This window comes from Zootoca vivipara, chromosome 7 (genome assembly GCF_965207765.1).
Source record: "Zootoca vivipara chromosome 7, rZooViv2.hap1.1, whole genome shotgun sequence".
Classification (NCBI taxonomy): domain Eukaryota; kingdom Metazoa; phylum Chordata; class Lepidosauria; order Squamata; family Lacertidae; genus Zootoca; species Zootoca vivipara.
In genome coordinates, this window is record NC_142590.1 from 60,028,344 (window position 1) to 60,044,725 (window position 16,382).

A 16,382-nucleotide genomic window follows, 5' to 3' on the forward strand; every position below is an offset into this window, starting at 1 on the left:
AAGTAGTGCTGAAACGGACAGAAAACAGCACAATGCTGGGAGTTCCAGAGAAGCCTACAGCACTGATAATGTCAGTCTGTGAATTAATTTACCAATGGAATGGCTATACAGGTGTATGGAAATTTTAATACTCTGCAAGTTGTTAAGATTAGGGCTTATTTTTGTATAGGTACTGAGCTGGATACAGACTTTGGCTGCCATCTTATGCACACTTGTTGGGAAGTTTATTCTCACTGAAGTATATGAAAAATACTGTATGTCTGAGTAAATCTGCATAGGCTTGCACAGTTAGCTGAACTTAATTTCCATTGAAATGAATGGGTCACCATTTAGCCACCAGGTAACTTTTCACATTGATTTCAGTGTGACCTAAGTGCAACTAACATACTCTGGATCAAACATAGACTGTTCTGGGTGTTTATGACAGGGCATATGCACCTATTTTTCCTTGGAATGAGAATCAGAAAGGAGGAACAGGTTTCTGAACAGAAAACTTGGGACATTATTTCAAATCCAAAAGCAGGGGTCATATACACAGTTCTCTGTGTGGTGTTGGACCTGTGATGGTGGTTTCACCATTTCAGGTCAATTTAGCCATCGGGAAATAAATATGCATCATGTTGTTGTTTTTCCTAATGAGTCTCTGGTTTGTGTGTTCACTTCAATAAATATCTTCCTGGTTGGCATGCAGAATTTGAGTCTGTAGCTTTGTAGGGGTCACTGCTTCTGTGTGATACTGAGTCTGTTGCATCTGCTTGGTTTCATGCTAATATATGAACTACCAGACCATTGATTCATTCTAGCTTGCTAATGAGTCTTTGACTGTCAGTGACTCTCCACATCATGCAGAGGTCTCACTAACTCTGCTACAAGAACTTTTAGCTGCAAATGCCAGCCATTGAGTATAACAAAAATAGCTCTGAACTATGGCCCTTCCCCTAAGACTGCAATCTTATACACACTTACCTGGGAGTCCTGCTGAACCCAAAGGGCTTACTTCTGAGGGGGCAGGAATAGGATTGTACTGGTAAACAATTAACTCCCTAAACACATGTCAAAAAAAGGCATGATGCTACACATTCTGTTCAGGGGCCAAAGGAAAGTGGAGGGGGAAACATGGGGATGGAGCTATGTATATCATTCATAGGCTGAAAAAAGTCCTTTCTTCTTGTTACCTCTCTGCTTCTGTTGGACTTGATGTGGTTGGCTGGTGCTCCAGAAACATCTGAGCACCACAAGGGCTTTGGAGATACCCCAGTCCAGACTCCAGAGTTCATGATATTCCCACATTCAAGCTTCCACGTTCAGTGTTATTCTGCAAAATCTATCAAATTTGTCCAAGGTGTGCTGAACAGCAGCATAATATGCTCAGTTTTGCTTTTCCAGTACCTACTCAATCATCTACTTTGTTCATCTCTCCATCAGCTAAATATGGCTTCCTTGTCAAAACATCACTTTACCATTATTGCTTATTTCCGGAACATTTTATTATTATTATCCAGCTCACAAACCAGCATGCAACCAAAGCTGGTGAAGCAGCTTCTGATTTACATGAGCATCACCGCATGGAGGATTCAGTCTTCTGAAAATAATGCTCGCTGTGTGGTTGTTTGTGTGTGTGTATAGAGAGAGAGGAGAGGAGAGAGAGAGAGAGAGAGAGAGAGATGGTATTACACAGACATCTACTGCAAAGTAATGGAAGAAATTGAAAAATGCAATTACTGCCTAACTGATAACAAAATCACCAATAGCAAGAGTCAAACTTGTGTAGAGGCCTACTTTAAAAGTTTTTAAAGTCTCACCCACCTGTGTCCAAGGACTCTTTCACAGATTTTGTGGTAAGGATTCCTTCAACACACCCACTGTCTCTCAAATATTGCACAAAGCATACAACTCTTTGGCCCTTTTATCGGCTCATGTGGGACCAACATGGATTGCTGGCCCTGATGAATACTTGAGGTTCCTGACCCCTATGGTTGTAATTCGTGGGCAGTCATTTAATTTTACCCTGATTCTAATTTTTAAGCTGTATTTTAATCAATTGTTTGATTGTTTTTTAATGTATTTTATATTTGATGCTAGCCGCCCTGAGCCCGGCCTTGGCCGGGGAGGGTGGGGTATAAATAAAAATTTATTTACTTATTACTTACTTACTTACTTACTTACTTACTTACTTACTTACAACTAGGAAATCATTCTGGACAATGTCTGATGAAGCAGCAAGACCTGCCCCTGGAATGGAAAATCCAGAAAGTTGTGATTCATCAGGACTGACCCCAAATATTTTGCTACCCAAGGCAGAGGACAAGACCCACCCTGTGTTATGTCAGCAGTGTTCTCCAGTAATCATGAACATTGCAGGGTAGGTGATAGTTTCAGGGCAAGTTAGTTAATGGGTATAGGGAAATACAGGGAGGCCCTCACCCCAGCAGCTGCAGCCTGAGGCAGTGGCCTCATTTTGCCAAATGATAGAACTAGCCTGTATTCATGCACAGAAATCTTTGGGTCCTTGCATAGGATTCTGGATCCCATCAAAGACAAAAATTTATCTTACCTTAATTGTGTGGATTTTACAATGCTACTGTGGTAATGTAACTATCTCAACAGATCCCACAGAAGGCACCAATGCCACTCACTTCTTGGTTCAACGTTAGAGCAGGATTGGCATGGTAAGGAGGTGCATCACTGACCTTGGTACTATTCCATTACAAAAGCAGCCTGAGTTGGAATCAGACCACAGCAGCTCCCATTTTACTGAGAGAGCGTAAGAGCATGTCTTTAGGACAGGTTCTGACTTGTGCAACTGGAAGACTAGGCAGGACCAGAACTATTTGTTACTGCTGGAGGAAAGAGAGGCAAATATACCTTTCTTGCTTGCTATCGAGTGGAAGGGGGAAAGCCTCTGGATTGACCAGGCCATGAAAACTGTAGACACTACTAGCTAACCCATCTGCTATTGTTCTGCATTGTTTTATACATAAGACCTACTAACAGCTGGTTAATACTTTTAATAACTGTATTGGGAAGTGAAGACCATTTGAGCAGAGTTCCCCAGTCTACACACATTGGACTAGGTCCTTAAGCATTCCAAAACATCTAAGAATTGGATCATGATATCCTGGCTCAACTCACTTTCCAAAGATTTTCCAGGATGTAATCATCTATGAAATGAACTTGTATTTGTCGTGGGGAAATGTAATGTTCATACTGCTGAAACCAACTCTGAACATTCACAGTCATGGGCATAAAGAGGAATTTCATCAAAACACCAATACTTGGTAACCAGAATAATTTGCAATGTTTGTAGTATAAAGATTTGTATTTAAAATGACTACATTGAGTGAATAAGCCCCACTACTTTCATTTTTTTTATAATAATTTTATTAATTTTCAAACAAAACTAAACAAACTACACAACTACACAAACATACAATACAACACTGTCCCTTCGTCTTCCCTCCACCCACTGGTCCACCTCTGCCACCAGTGAAACCCGTGCGCTTTGAGAATCAAAGGGGGTCCATTGTGAGCTGGGTTTGACCTCCCCCCTCCCTCCTCCCCCCACTTCCCCCCCCCTGCCACTGAAGGGACAGGAATGAAGGAGCTCTGAGGATTGGTTTCCCCCAGCTTTTTCATAAACATACTTAAACAAACATACACATAACAATAGTAGGGGAGAATTTTGACTCCCCAATTCTTATTATCTTAACCTTAAAATTGTGACTTCCTCGATAGTCTTCCTCCTGGTTTTCCCTGAACAAAATCTAAAAGCTTATGGCGGGTTTTCTATTTCAGTTTAAAATCCTTTTCTTATACTATTAACTCAAACCTCCTCATTTTCCATGCTGCCCTCCCACAGGCTCCCTCCTGCCACAAGAGGAACCTGTAGGGCACAGCATTTCCAAGGTTCCATTATATCCCCTCCTCACCCCTCCAAGCACTCCCTGCCACTGAGTAGCTCAGAGTAAGGAGAGGAGAGTAGGCAGCTTTCTGCCTAAAAACCTAACTTAACTTACAAAAATTTACATTAACTTAAATACTTTCCTAAGCCGTTCTTATGTCTCCCTCCAGAAAACCCAGCTTATTTTCTTTCATTTTTACACTCCATCTCCTCTCCCTAAGTCTTTTCCCCCAATTGGATCAGCATTTCCATTAACAGGCCAAAATTTCGAAAACCGTCTTTCAAAAACTAAAAGTAAAACTTTTAACTAAAATTTTCATCCCACACCCATTCTTTCCCATGTCCGTCTCCAGGCCCTTGTCCCCCTCTGCCCCTGTCTTTCCCATTCCTTGCTGACATCACCCCACATTCCAACCCCTCCAGGATCTTCAAGTCCATTAAACCTCAAGTTCCTTTGCTTCTCATTTTCTTGCTCTACTTGTTTTTCTTCCTTTTGAAGTCCATGCTTTGCTTCATCCCAAGCATATTTTTTATAGTCCAAGTCCTCTTCATCAAATTGTTTCTCCTGGCAACCAGTCTCAATCTCCACAGTCTCCAAATTCAAATTTTCCTCTAAGTCCTGGACTTGGACTTCAACCTCATCTGCTGGTAAATTGGGATGTTGCCGTTCCTTGTAAATGTCCTCCCATGTTTGTAGATAGTTTAGCACAGCCTCCTGGAAGGCTCGAGAGTACTTTGTTTTCATACTTTTCCTAACCGCAGACAAACAGGAGGTGGAGAACAAAGGGTGCTGGAAAATTCCTTCCTTAGACGATCGACTCCATTTTGGCTGCTCTTTTCCTTTGTCTTTTGATTCAATCACAAATCCATTCTTAGTTCCAATGTTAAATAGTTCTAACACATTTTCAGTCAATTTTTACTGATCACAACAGTGCAATAAATCCACCCGGTCTTTTGACAGTTTGACAGCTGTCAAAACACTCTCCCCCTTTTTAATGCTGTACCTCAAGGGGTGCCGGACTCGGGAGTTGAGAGGGTTCGAAAAAGTCTTTCTTTCTTTCGGGTCCACAATTCCAAATGCTTTTCGTCATTCGGCTTAAGATTTTTTAAAGCGTCTCCCAGTTTTCCATTAGGAAGAGACCGACTTCCGTTACTTTAAAGTCTCTCCTATTTTTCCAATTGTTAAATTTAGAGTCCGTAATCAAAATTCCACTTACTTTATGGAAACCTTTAACTTTGTTCGGAAGAATCCGCCGCTTGCCGGGTCAGGACTCGGAGCTTCACTTCTCGGAGGTAAGATTAAGCCCCAAATGGCTCCCGCGGTTCCACCCCGCCGGCTCTCGATCGCTCTACTGAGCTCTCGGGCAGCGAGGGATCCGCAAAACGGAGCAGCCGCTGGGCACGTGAGTCACCGGGACTCTCTACCCGGTGCTTTTACGGGGAGTCCGCTCGCTCTGCGGACTTCCCCCCCTCCGCGAAGCCAGGGACTTCGGCGCGCGAAGTCCCTGCGTCCTTCTCTCCGCCGCGACAGACCGGAAGTCTACTTTCAATACCCTTTCTGGTTTATATTCTTTTAGCAGTAGTTGCCAACAATATTCCAAAATAAATTTTGCAATGGCGGACATATGTTTAAACAAAATAAAAATAATCATTCCAGTAGCACATTAGAGACCAACTAAGTTTGTCATTGGTATGAGCTTTCGTGTGCATGCACACTTCTTCAGATACACTAAAACAGAAGTCACCAGACCCTTATAGAGAGAGAGAGGGTGGGAGGAACCAATGGGGATGACAGTTCTTGTTCCTTCCCCAGACACATCAGGATGGAAAATGATGCAAACAGAGGGCACCAGAAAGTATTGCCAGGGTCTAATGACAAGTAGATAGTCGTGTTGGTCTGACATAGTCAAAACAAAAATAAAAAAATCCTTCCAGTAGCACCTTAGAGACCAACTAAGTTTGTCATAGGTATGAGCTTTCGTGTGCATGCACACTTCTTCAGATACACTGAAACAGAAGTCACCAGACCCTTATGTATAGTCACAGGGTGGGGGTGGGGGTGATGGGAATGGGTGATGGGCGGATAGGAGTGGTAAACCTGTTGATGACAGTTAACGACTGCAATTGGTCTTGCAGGAAAAAGCAAGGGGTGAGATGCTAAAGAAAGCTTTATCATGTATAATGAGATAAGAATCCAATGTCTCTATTCAGACCAGGTCTCTCCATGGTTTTAAGTTTGGTAATAAGTTGCAATTCAGCAACTTCTCTTTCCAGTCTATTTCTGAAATTCTTTTGGAATAAGACAGCTACTTTGAGGTCTTGGATAGAATGTCCTGGGAGATTGAAGTGTTCTCCTACTGGTTTCTCTGTCTTGTGATTCCTGATGTCAGATTTATGTCCATTTATCCTTTGGCGTAGGGTTTGGCCTGTTAGTCCAATATAGAGAGCTGAAGGGCACTGTTGGCATTTGATGGTATAAACAATGTTAGAAGATGAGCAATTAAATAGTCCTGAGATGGTATGTTTGATGTTGTTGGGGCCAATAATGGCATATGTTTGCAACAGGAGCGGGAAACCTGATTTTAAGAAATTGTATTAAATTAAAGTAGTTCAGTTTGATTTGTAGTAATTTGGAAAAATCATAAAAATAAATAAATAAAAGGAATGAACTTGGGAGTGGAACTGGCCACCCCCTTGACAAAATGAACATTTCATGAGACTATTATTGGAGAATAATATATATGATAATAATATTGGAGAAAACTGGATATTGAAACCTGCTTAACCTAAATCATATATCCCAGTTTTACAGCGGCCCTTTAAAGTACGCTTTACGCAGAGTATACGCAGTCAGAAGTTGACCTGACTAAGAAAACACCACCAAGAGCGTAGGGAATTATCTCCCTTATATGAAACCCCTTACTAGCTGCACACTTGTAAAAGTATGCAGATGAAAATACAAACGGTTCGGTTTCTTTAACTGAAAAACAAACTGACTCTAAAAAGACTTTAAACTAAAGATAAATGCTTTCTCTCTTAGCAATGTTCCAACCTTCAACCCATTCCAAACCTCCCACAAAACTCCCACAAAACTACCCAAGAATTAACAGTAAACTAGCATTATAACTAAGCAACTCTCATAATAAGATTCAACTGGGAATCTCTTAAACTGAGAACAACTGAGAGAGTGATCTACTTAGAGGTGAATCAAACTGAAAGATCTAACTAAGAGATACAGAAGGCTTTCTGGCAGAGCCTTATATACAAGAAGCAGAGCCCACGCCTGTGGGCAATTAACAGAAACACTGGCACCTGTTTCCCTTAAACAGACAGTATTTACATTAGACCGGCTCTAAAGTAACTTGACTATTCAAAAAATCCAACAACTATTGACTATTTGAAATCAATAGACAATGATTACTCCTGACTGATATCATAGTGAGAGTTAGTGCAGCATAGTGGCTAAGGGACAACTATCTTACCTCTGCTATGAAACCACTAGGCAGCCTTATACTCTCATCTTCTGCTCTGAAATCACAGTACAGAAATAAGAATACTGATCTAACTCACAGTGCTGCTGAATGAATTAATGAGCTAATGCATGTGAAATGCTTTCAGCTCTCTCAAGCACAACACAGAAATGCAAATCATTGTGGAATATTACTATTAAGAACTATGTAAAATTCCTTTAGAACATTAGAAGCTAGCATGCTTGATTGCTGACATTTTCAGTTCCTGCACATATTTGCTCTGATCCAGCAAAGACAATCTGTGGATTGGGAAAAGAATTCCATGAATGCTGAAGAAAGGAGAGAGGAATAAACCCCGAGCATGCCACTATTAAGTGATGCCCAATGTAGTTTGGAAAGATGTATTCCCTTTCTCAGGGGCATGCAGAAACCAAAAGTACTATTCCATTATGAGGGAAATTCTAAAAATGAGTAACACTGCCACTGACCTGGGTTAGTGTGGTTCTTAATTTATAGGCATTCTTGAATCAAACTTATAGCGGGGCTCAAAAACCTGGAATTTACTTGGTTCCATACAGAACTTAGCAGAGCTCAGAGCAATCAGTCCAGGTCTGTGTCTATGGCTCTGCTTTCAAATCCTTTTATTTATTTGTCATGCTAGAGCAGGCATCCCCAAACTGCGGCCCTCCAGATGTTTTGGCCTACAACTCCCATGATCCCTAGCTAACAGGACCAGTGGTTGGGGAAGATGGGAATTGTAGTCCAAAACATCTGGAGGGCCGAAGTTTGGGGATGCCTGTGCTAGAGTGTTAGAAGGGGGTGTGTGGTGTGGGATGGAACGCAGGAATTGGCTGCATCGTTCATTCTGGATTAACGGTGCATTTCAAAATTCTGGCAAACTAATTCTCTCTACCTTCACATTTCCACATCACAATGAAAACATTTGCCTTGACAAGGAATTAATTTAGCTCCTTTCTTTATAATTAAGGCCAATACATGTCAAAGGCAGCATGTACGCCATATATCACTGGATTACCTGTCTGTTGGGCAATACTTTTTAAGCACTTTAAAGTTTTCACTACCTGCTGCTTTTCATTTAGACACAATTAAACTTGTAATGAGGTGGAACCTATTTTCCAGCCCTTACAGTTTGCTTTTTCAGCTTCCCAAACCATGCATGAAGAGGTAAATTTCCAGTGGGTCTCTCAGTTGCTGCTCTGTTTATATTCAATAGAATCGGCTTGCCCTGATTTCAATTCTGGTCTGGTCATTTTAAAATTGGAACTCCTGAAGAACAAAATGAAAAACATGCTACTTCCAAAGCAATATACAGAAAATCCAAGCATGACCATGGATTTCCTTGACCAATATATATATATATATTCCAAACATCACTTCACATTTATTCATATCTTATACAATTTTTTGGACTTCCATCAACCACGACTAGAGATTTCCAGTCCTCTTAACTTTATATTGTATTCCCACAACGTCACTATTACTTTAAATAATCTATAACAAATTCTCCTTTTCCTAAATTTTCTTTGTAATATTTCATATTTTCCTCCTTACAAAACTTCTTGCAAACCTACTAGCGTAATCTGTTGTTTACAGTTATTCTTCAAATAGTTCTCAAATTTATTCCATTCTTTCAAGAACCTCTGGTCCCGCTGGCTTCAAATTCTCCCTGTCATCTTGTCCAATTCTGTGTAGTCCATTAATTTCATCTGCCATTATTCCTTCATCGGTAACTTTTCTTGTTTCCATTTATGCACCAATAGTACTCTTGCTGCCGTCATTGCATATAAAAACAGTTTTTTTATCTTGTCTACTAATATCCTTGCCTACAATACCAAGTAAAAAAGCTTCTGGTTTTTTTAAAAAATAAATGTATATTTCAACATCTTTTTCATCTCATTATGTATCATTTCCCAGAAGCTTTTTACTTTCTTACATTCCCACCACATGTGATAAAACGTTCATTCTTTTCCTTTACATTTCCAACATTTATTACTTGTTTTATACATTTTAGCTAGTTTCACTGGTGTAATATACCATCTATACATCATTTTCATTATATTTTCATTCAAAGCATTACATGCAGTGAATTTTATTCCTTCTTTCCACAAATCCTCCCAATCCTTTAACTGTTTATTATACCCAAAGTCTTTGGCCCAATGTATCATGACCGACTTTGCCTCTTCATCTTTTAAGTGCCATTCCAACAGCATTTCATACACTTTAGACAATATTTTACAAATGTTATTCAGTATTTCAATTTCAAATTTTGATTTATTATGTTCAAATCCATTTTCTTTTAAATTTTCTTTAAACATTTCATTGATTTGGTGATAGTGCAACCAATCATTTACATACTCCTTTACCTCTTCGTAAGGTTTCATTTTCCACTTACATCCTTCCATTCTTATTAATTTTTCATATGTAACCCATTTTTCACTCACTGGGTGAATTGAAGCCAAATTGATGAGACCTGTTCTCCAGATATTAACCAGGTTTTGCAGCAAGCTTCATCAGTCAATAATGCTAACCACTCAACACAGTTCGCTCAAGACAGAAGGTTGCAAAAAATACTCACAAAAATTACTCAATTGACCATTTGCCTTTGCGCTTCCAGATATCGACTACTTGAAGAACGCTTTCTCGCAACCGCTCCTATGTTCATGGCTTTGTGCTTCCAGTGAATGAATCTTTGAAGAACGTTTTGTTTGTTCCAGTCGTGTAATCACATACTTACCGCATACATAATTGGTATAGCAACGAGAGAGACTCTGGTTCGTTCTATGTTTATGAATATCTCCAGGCTTGCACATTGCACTTTAGTTTGCTCATTCTCCAGTAGGTTTATGAGTTAATATACTTATTCTAGTAAAATTGTCCTTTATATTCATAGCCTCATCTTAACACATCCAAAATGGATCTCCTAGAAATAAAAATGTCTATTTGTCAGTAGTGATTGGCCACATATCTGCCAAAGCTCATCAAAATGCTCAGAAGGTTCTACAGATGAAAGTTAGGCTTGTTGACAGCTAAGCATGATCACAGGAGGTTAATGAAGTAGGCCAGGAACATGGCAATCAAATAAGGAGAATGGATCATACATAAATATCATTTGGATCAGCCCATCTAATAGAGTACTTAATGAAGATGAGCAAGCCAGGATCTCATCTGGTCAGCACTTGGAATAGAGGCCACTTGGGAAGCCTACACATACTGTCTTTAGTTCCAGGAAGAAAGGTTAGACACAAAGGCAATCTATATATATAAAAATGTAAACTGGGCATGTGTAGCAGGGCCAGCTAGTAAATACATAAAATACCAATAAAATATCACAAGTTAGCATATCGTGAACAGAGCTGGTGTTAAGCACCCTATGGTCTGTTTAGTTGTTCTGATGCTCTTTTAATACTGTATTTTCCTGCATATATGACTACTTTTTAACCCAGGAAAATCTTCTCAAAAGTCGGGGGTCATCTTATACGCCGGGTCGTCTTATTTATACAGCGAGTATATCCCAAACTCTATATTTTAACTGGAAAAGTTGGGGGTCGTCTTATACACCCAGTCATCTTATATGTCGGAAAATACGGTATTTGTAATGATTTGTAATGAAAATACAGTATTTGTAATGATTTGAACTCTGCTTGAAAGGTTGCATCATGTTATGTATTTTCTGCTGCTCTGAGTTCCTACGGGAGGAAGGGCAAGGTAAAAAAAACCTTATAAATAAAATAAAGTAGTGAAATACAGTAAAATAGGATAAAAGAAGGAAAAGCTAGCAATGAAGAAGTGACAATTTTTTTCTAGAATATTATGGCATGACAAGCTCTCCCAGTAGCCATCTCTTTCTCATTTCTGCCAAACAATTAAGTTCTGTGCATGCCAATCAGCCTCTTACTGCACCCCGTCCCCAGTGTGCCCCCACCGAAACTGGCTTGGGGAGGGTCAGGAGAACCCCAAGAACAGGGCACAGGGGAGGGGGAAATGCTGACATGCTTGCACATAGGGAATGTTTATAATAGCAGGGCATGCCTTTACCCCCAAAGGCATATTCTTCCATTGTCTCCCAAGACAGACAGATGCCAACAATTCCACCTGATATTTATATGCCTTACTCCAGGCATTCACATGAGAGAAGCATTGCCTTGGCATAAATGTACTTAGTACAGAATATAGCCTTGGATGTCTGATAAACCACTAATCCATTCATTTCCAGAAACATCATAACTAGATGTATGCTCACCTAATTATATCCCTGTGTTAATAAGGTCTCGTTGACCTTGGCCTTTAATATTGGGCATTATTGCTTTGCGCCATGAAACCTGTCCCCAAGTACACTGAGGTTAAGCTTTTAAAGCCATGTTGACCCCCTGCAGAAAGCAGTAAATGGCTATGCCAAGACTTAATCGTCCTTGAGAGGTATTTCAAGTACCTCTCAAATTTCTCCCTTGCTCTCTGTTAACCCTTGGCACCCAAATAAATCTAAGTTGGAAATGAGTTGAGAGCCAGAAATATTCGCTTCCACTGGCAATACAAAATACCATCTTGGCATGTGTTTGGGAAAGTCCCCTATGATAGGCTCTATGTGAACACAAATGTAAGCAGGCAACTGAGTGCCAAAGCATAGCTGGTAGACAAAAAGACTAAGTCCCCTACAGTACTATTTATATTGGGCCTGAACTATCAGAGGCTACATACATCTGGCAAATCAATAAAATATAGTTGGGAATTTTCCTGCATAAGAAAAGGATGTATAGATTATTAAGGATTCTTCAGCCTTCATCAGTGAATTGAGGGCTTCTTTATAAGACTAGCAGTACGGTACAATCCAAGATGTGTTTACCCAGAAGGCCATGGAAATCAGTGGGACTTATCATCAGGGCAATGTGCACAGGATTGCAGTCTTAGCAGAATTGAAAGAATAAAATATATTCAATATACGTCGAATTTTTTATTTAAGGGTTAGAGGATTCAAATACATATTACATGCAAAATAAAAAATATATAAGAAAGTGTTTGAAAGGGGTGATTTGGAAAGGGAAATCAGCTTTCCCAACCCATGAGTTGCTATCCCAACCCATCAGGTGGGAGGGAGGTATTCATGGTGAGTTCCACCAGCTCTTCTAGGAAAATGGCACTGCGTAATAATAATAATAATAATAATAATAATAATAATAATAATAACTGGCTGGGTTTCCCCAGCCACTCTGGGTGGCTTCCAACAGAAAAATAAAATAAAATAATCTATTAAACATTAAAAGCCTCCTTAAACAGGGCTGCCTTCAGGTGTCTTCTAAAAATCTGGTAGCTGTTTTTCTCTTTGACATCTGATGGGAGGGCGTTCCACAGGGTGGGTGCCACTACCGAGAAGGCCCTGTGCCTGGTTCCCTGCAACTTGGCTTCTCGCAACGAGTGAACTGCCAGAAGGCCCTCGGTACTGGACCTCAGTGTCCGGGCAGAACGATGGGGGTGGAGACGCTCCTTCAGGTATACTGGACCGAGGCCATTTAGGGCTTTAAAGGTCAGCACCAACACTTTGAACTGTGCTCGGAAACGTACTGGGAGCCAATGTAGATCTTTCAAGACCGGTGTTATGTGGTCTCGGCGGCCGCTCCCAGTCACCAGTCTAGCTGCCACATTCTGGATTAGTTGTAGTTTCCGGGTCACCTTCAAAGGTAGCCCCACGTAGAGCACATTGCAGTAGTCCAAGCGGGAGATAACTAGAGCATGCACCACTCTGGCAAGACAGTCCGCAGGCAGGTAGGGTCTCAGCCTGCGTACCAGATGGAGCTGATAAACAGCTGCCCTGGACACAGAATTGCATAGCTCTACTGTTTTCTCTGTATTACCACATTCCTCTAACAGGAGTGATTTGCAGCAGCACAGAGGCAAGAAGCGTAGGAGCATCCAAAAAGACACAGCAAGCTTTTACAGGAGAGCACTTTGCCACGTGGCGCAGCCATTTTGTGTGAGGAGCCTCTCATTAATCCAGGGACATGTTTGGATTTCAAATAAGCTATTAATTCAAAGAGCTTGTTGACCACTGGTAAATTCCCTAATAGGAGTAGATTTGGAAAGCGATCAAGTGAATTCTCTCCTGATAAGTCAGATGCAAACTCCTTGCCTTCCCGAAACAGAGGTTAATTTACAAAGTTGGTCAGAAAGTTTAAACAGCAATTTAATTTTTTGAAATATTAATGCATAACCATAGCTTGGCGCCAGGGAGGAAATTGCATTAGGGCTGAAATAGCCCTGCTGTCTAATGTCTACACCTAATATGTACGCTTGGTTTTTAATGCTCTGCAATTCATTTGATGGAAGACTCCAAGGATTAAATTTACAGTAAAGAAATTATTTAAGGTTATAGGTACATTTCTGAATTTATGGCATTTTGACATTCAGCGTGTGAGACTGAATTTCTACTTCCATAACCTGCTAATTACCCATGCACAGAGCTGGGTAATGAATTGAGTGAATGACAGCTTAGCCCAGGAATTCTGCTGCAATGAATCACCAAGCAGTGCATTGAACAGGAAACATCGGAGGAAGGTGGATGAGCAGAAAATATTTTTTACCTGACTTAAGCCAAGGTCAAAGGAAGGAGAAGAGATAGGCCTGTACAGTCGTACCTCGGGTTAAGAACTTAATTCATTCTGGAAGTCCGTTCTTAACCTGAAACTGTTCTTAACCTGAAGCACCACTTTAGCTAATAGGGCCTCCTGCTGCCGCCGCGCCGCCAAAGCACGATTTTTGTTCTCATCCTGAAGCAAAGTTCTTAACCTGAGGTACTATTTCTGGGTTAGCGGAGCCTGTAACCTGAAGCATCTGTAACCCGAGGTACCACTGTACTTAGCAAGTAGGCTGGAGGCTCAGACAAGTTGAGTTAAATTCCCAGGTTATTTTCTGCAGTTATTCTGTGCTCTGTGACCTTGAATAAGGCTGTGAGCAGCCCTTTTTTCAGCTGGAACTCACCAGAGCAAAATTCTGGCACCTCACAGGCGGGCACCATTGCCATTATAAGAGAACAAAGAAGGCATTCATGGTGAGTTCCAGCACCTCTTTTTCTAGAAAAATAGCACTGGGTGTGAGTTAGTGTTGATGTGGGGAGAGGAACCAAATACATTTGTGTGAGATATCTTGGAGGGAAGGGCCATGGCTCAGGGGTAGAACATCAGCTTTACATGCAAAAACCGACAGGTTCAATCCCTGGCAGGTTCAATCCCATGAGCATGTATGTGGTACAGCTTGAATCCCCACATTTTCACCATTTTAAAACACCTGTCTGTCACTCGTAAGACCACTGTTTTGTCTTCAGTTAGCTAACTGTATGAAAGTTGCATTTACCCACTAAAAGCTGAAGCACAGCAAGGCAGACAGGAGGTTCCCAGTGTAGGAGTCAGGCTGAGACCAAATGTGTGGCTATACTGAAATCTAGATGTAGCAGTTGGGTTCTCCAGCTCAGGATCCTGGAGGTCAATAGCTTAAGCTGGAACTTGACATGCAGTACAGTGGTACCTCGGTTTACAAACACAATTGGTTCCGGAAGTCTGTACTTAACTTGAAGCGTACTTAACCTGAAGCGAACTTTCCCATTGAAAGTAATGGAAAGTGGATTAATCCGTTCCAGACGGAGTACTTAAACTGAAAATACTCAAACCAAGGTGTACTTAAACCGAGGTATGACTGTACATAGAATGCCTCTGTTGGCCAGACAAAGGTGGAAGACCCAGTTTCTCCCATTTAGTGACAAATCAGAGGCTTCAGAGTTCTGGGAAATCATTAGGAATTGATGTTGCATGTCCCTGTTCCTTCAGACATTTGAGCACCTGCAGTCCATGGTATCCCACTGGGCTAGGTCACAGATGCTGAGGTTTGTGGCTCAAGGTCCAGGAAAGGCAGGTCTGAATGATCTGCTGAATCACTAGAACAGGGTGGTCCAACACACCCTTGGCAACATTTGATGCATGCCTCAGCCCAGACCTCACGTTTCCTTTCCAAAACTGGGAAAGCAAGGCCCTGGGCTTTGGGAAGAAGGCACGAAGGGTCTGACAGAGTTCTAGAGTCTCCCTGACGCCTCCTCAAAGCCTAGTTAGTGCTTTCCCAGCTTTGGAAAGGAGGTGGGACGGCTCTAATTCCCTGCCAGAGCCTTGTGCCTCCTTCCTAAAGCCTGGCACCTCACTTTGAGAAGGCAGTGCAAGGGCAGGGAGTGGACATCAAGTTTTGCCCCCCCCCCCAGGTGCGACAAGGCAGTGTGGGTTCTATCAAAGTACTCTTGTGACCTACTTGGTTTGAAAAGTTGGCCTGCTCTGCACTAGACAAAAGCCAAGCCATTCTACCCCGAAGAAGCCACTTCCTTCAGCCAGGCTCCATAACAGTAACAGCTGTTCTACTGGCATTTTATAATTATGTTGCATTTTTGTCTCACAACAACAACAAGAATGCTATTTTTTCTTAGACCCCACTCTTCCTCTCATGAGTAACAAACACAATTTTCCCATGCAATTAGATCACATTCTGCAAATCAGCAGACTTTGATAAGTAATTACTGCCCCCCCCAAATGTTCCGTTGTATGCTTTTCAAATTAATGAATACATAAATGTATTCCAGTTACTAATTATGAATATGCAATTGTTCCCCCCTCTAGATTTCCTTGATTAATCAATTAAACCATATTATTAATCAACTCATGTGTGTGTGTGTGTGTGTGTGTGTGTGTGTGTGTGTGTGTGTGTATTCAGAATAGTTACTGAAATTCATTACATTTGGGTGTGGGTGTTAAATAAATTAAAGACCTACAAGTTGCTCTTAGTAGTATATTTTTTGCTATACCTAAAACCATCTTCCAATTATGGTTACAGATACCTTTCAAGTTTCAGCATTGTGGGAAGATACTCTAGGCCCCCACCTCCATTTGTATGGACACATAGTCCCTACCATGGCGCCGCTGCAGTGAATCCACTGACCTTTCCCAATTGTGGCATCTGATGCTGTA

At 41.1% G+C, this 16,382-nt stretch overlaps 1 long non-coding RNA gene across 1 annotated transcript in view; it reads right to left on the reverse strand.

The window, feature by feature from the left end:
* The window catches only part of LOC148685103 (uncharacterized), a 37,493-nt gene that overhangs the window by 4,947 nt on the left and 16,164 nt on the right, over positions 1-16,382 (reverse strand). Inside the window, exon 2 of the long non-coding RNA XR_015951115.1 lies at positions 2,179-2,232. This is a non-coding gene — a long non-coding RNA (uncharacterized LOC148685103). The remainder of the gene's footprint in view (positions 1-2,178; positions 2,233-16,382) is intronic.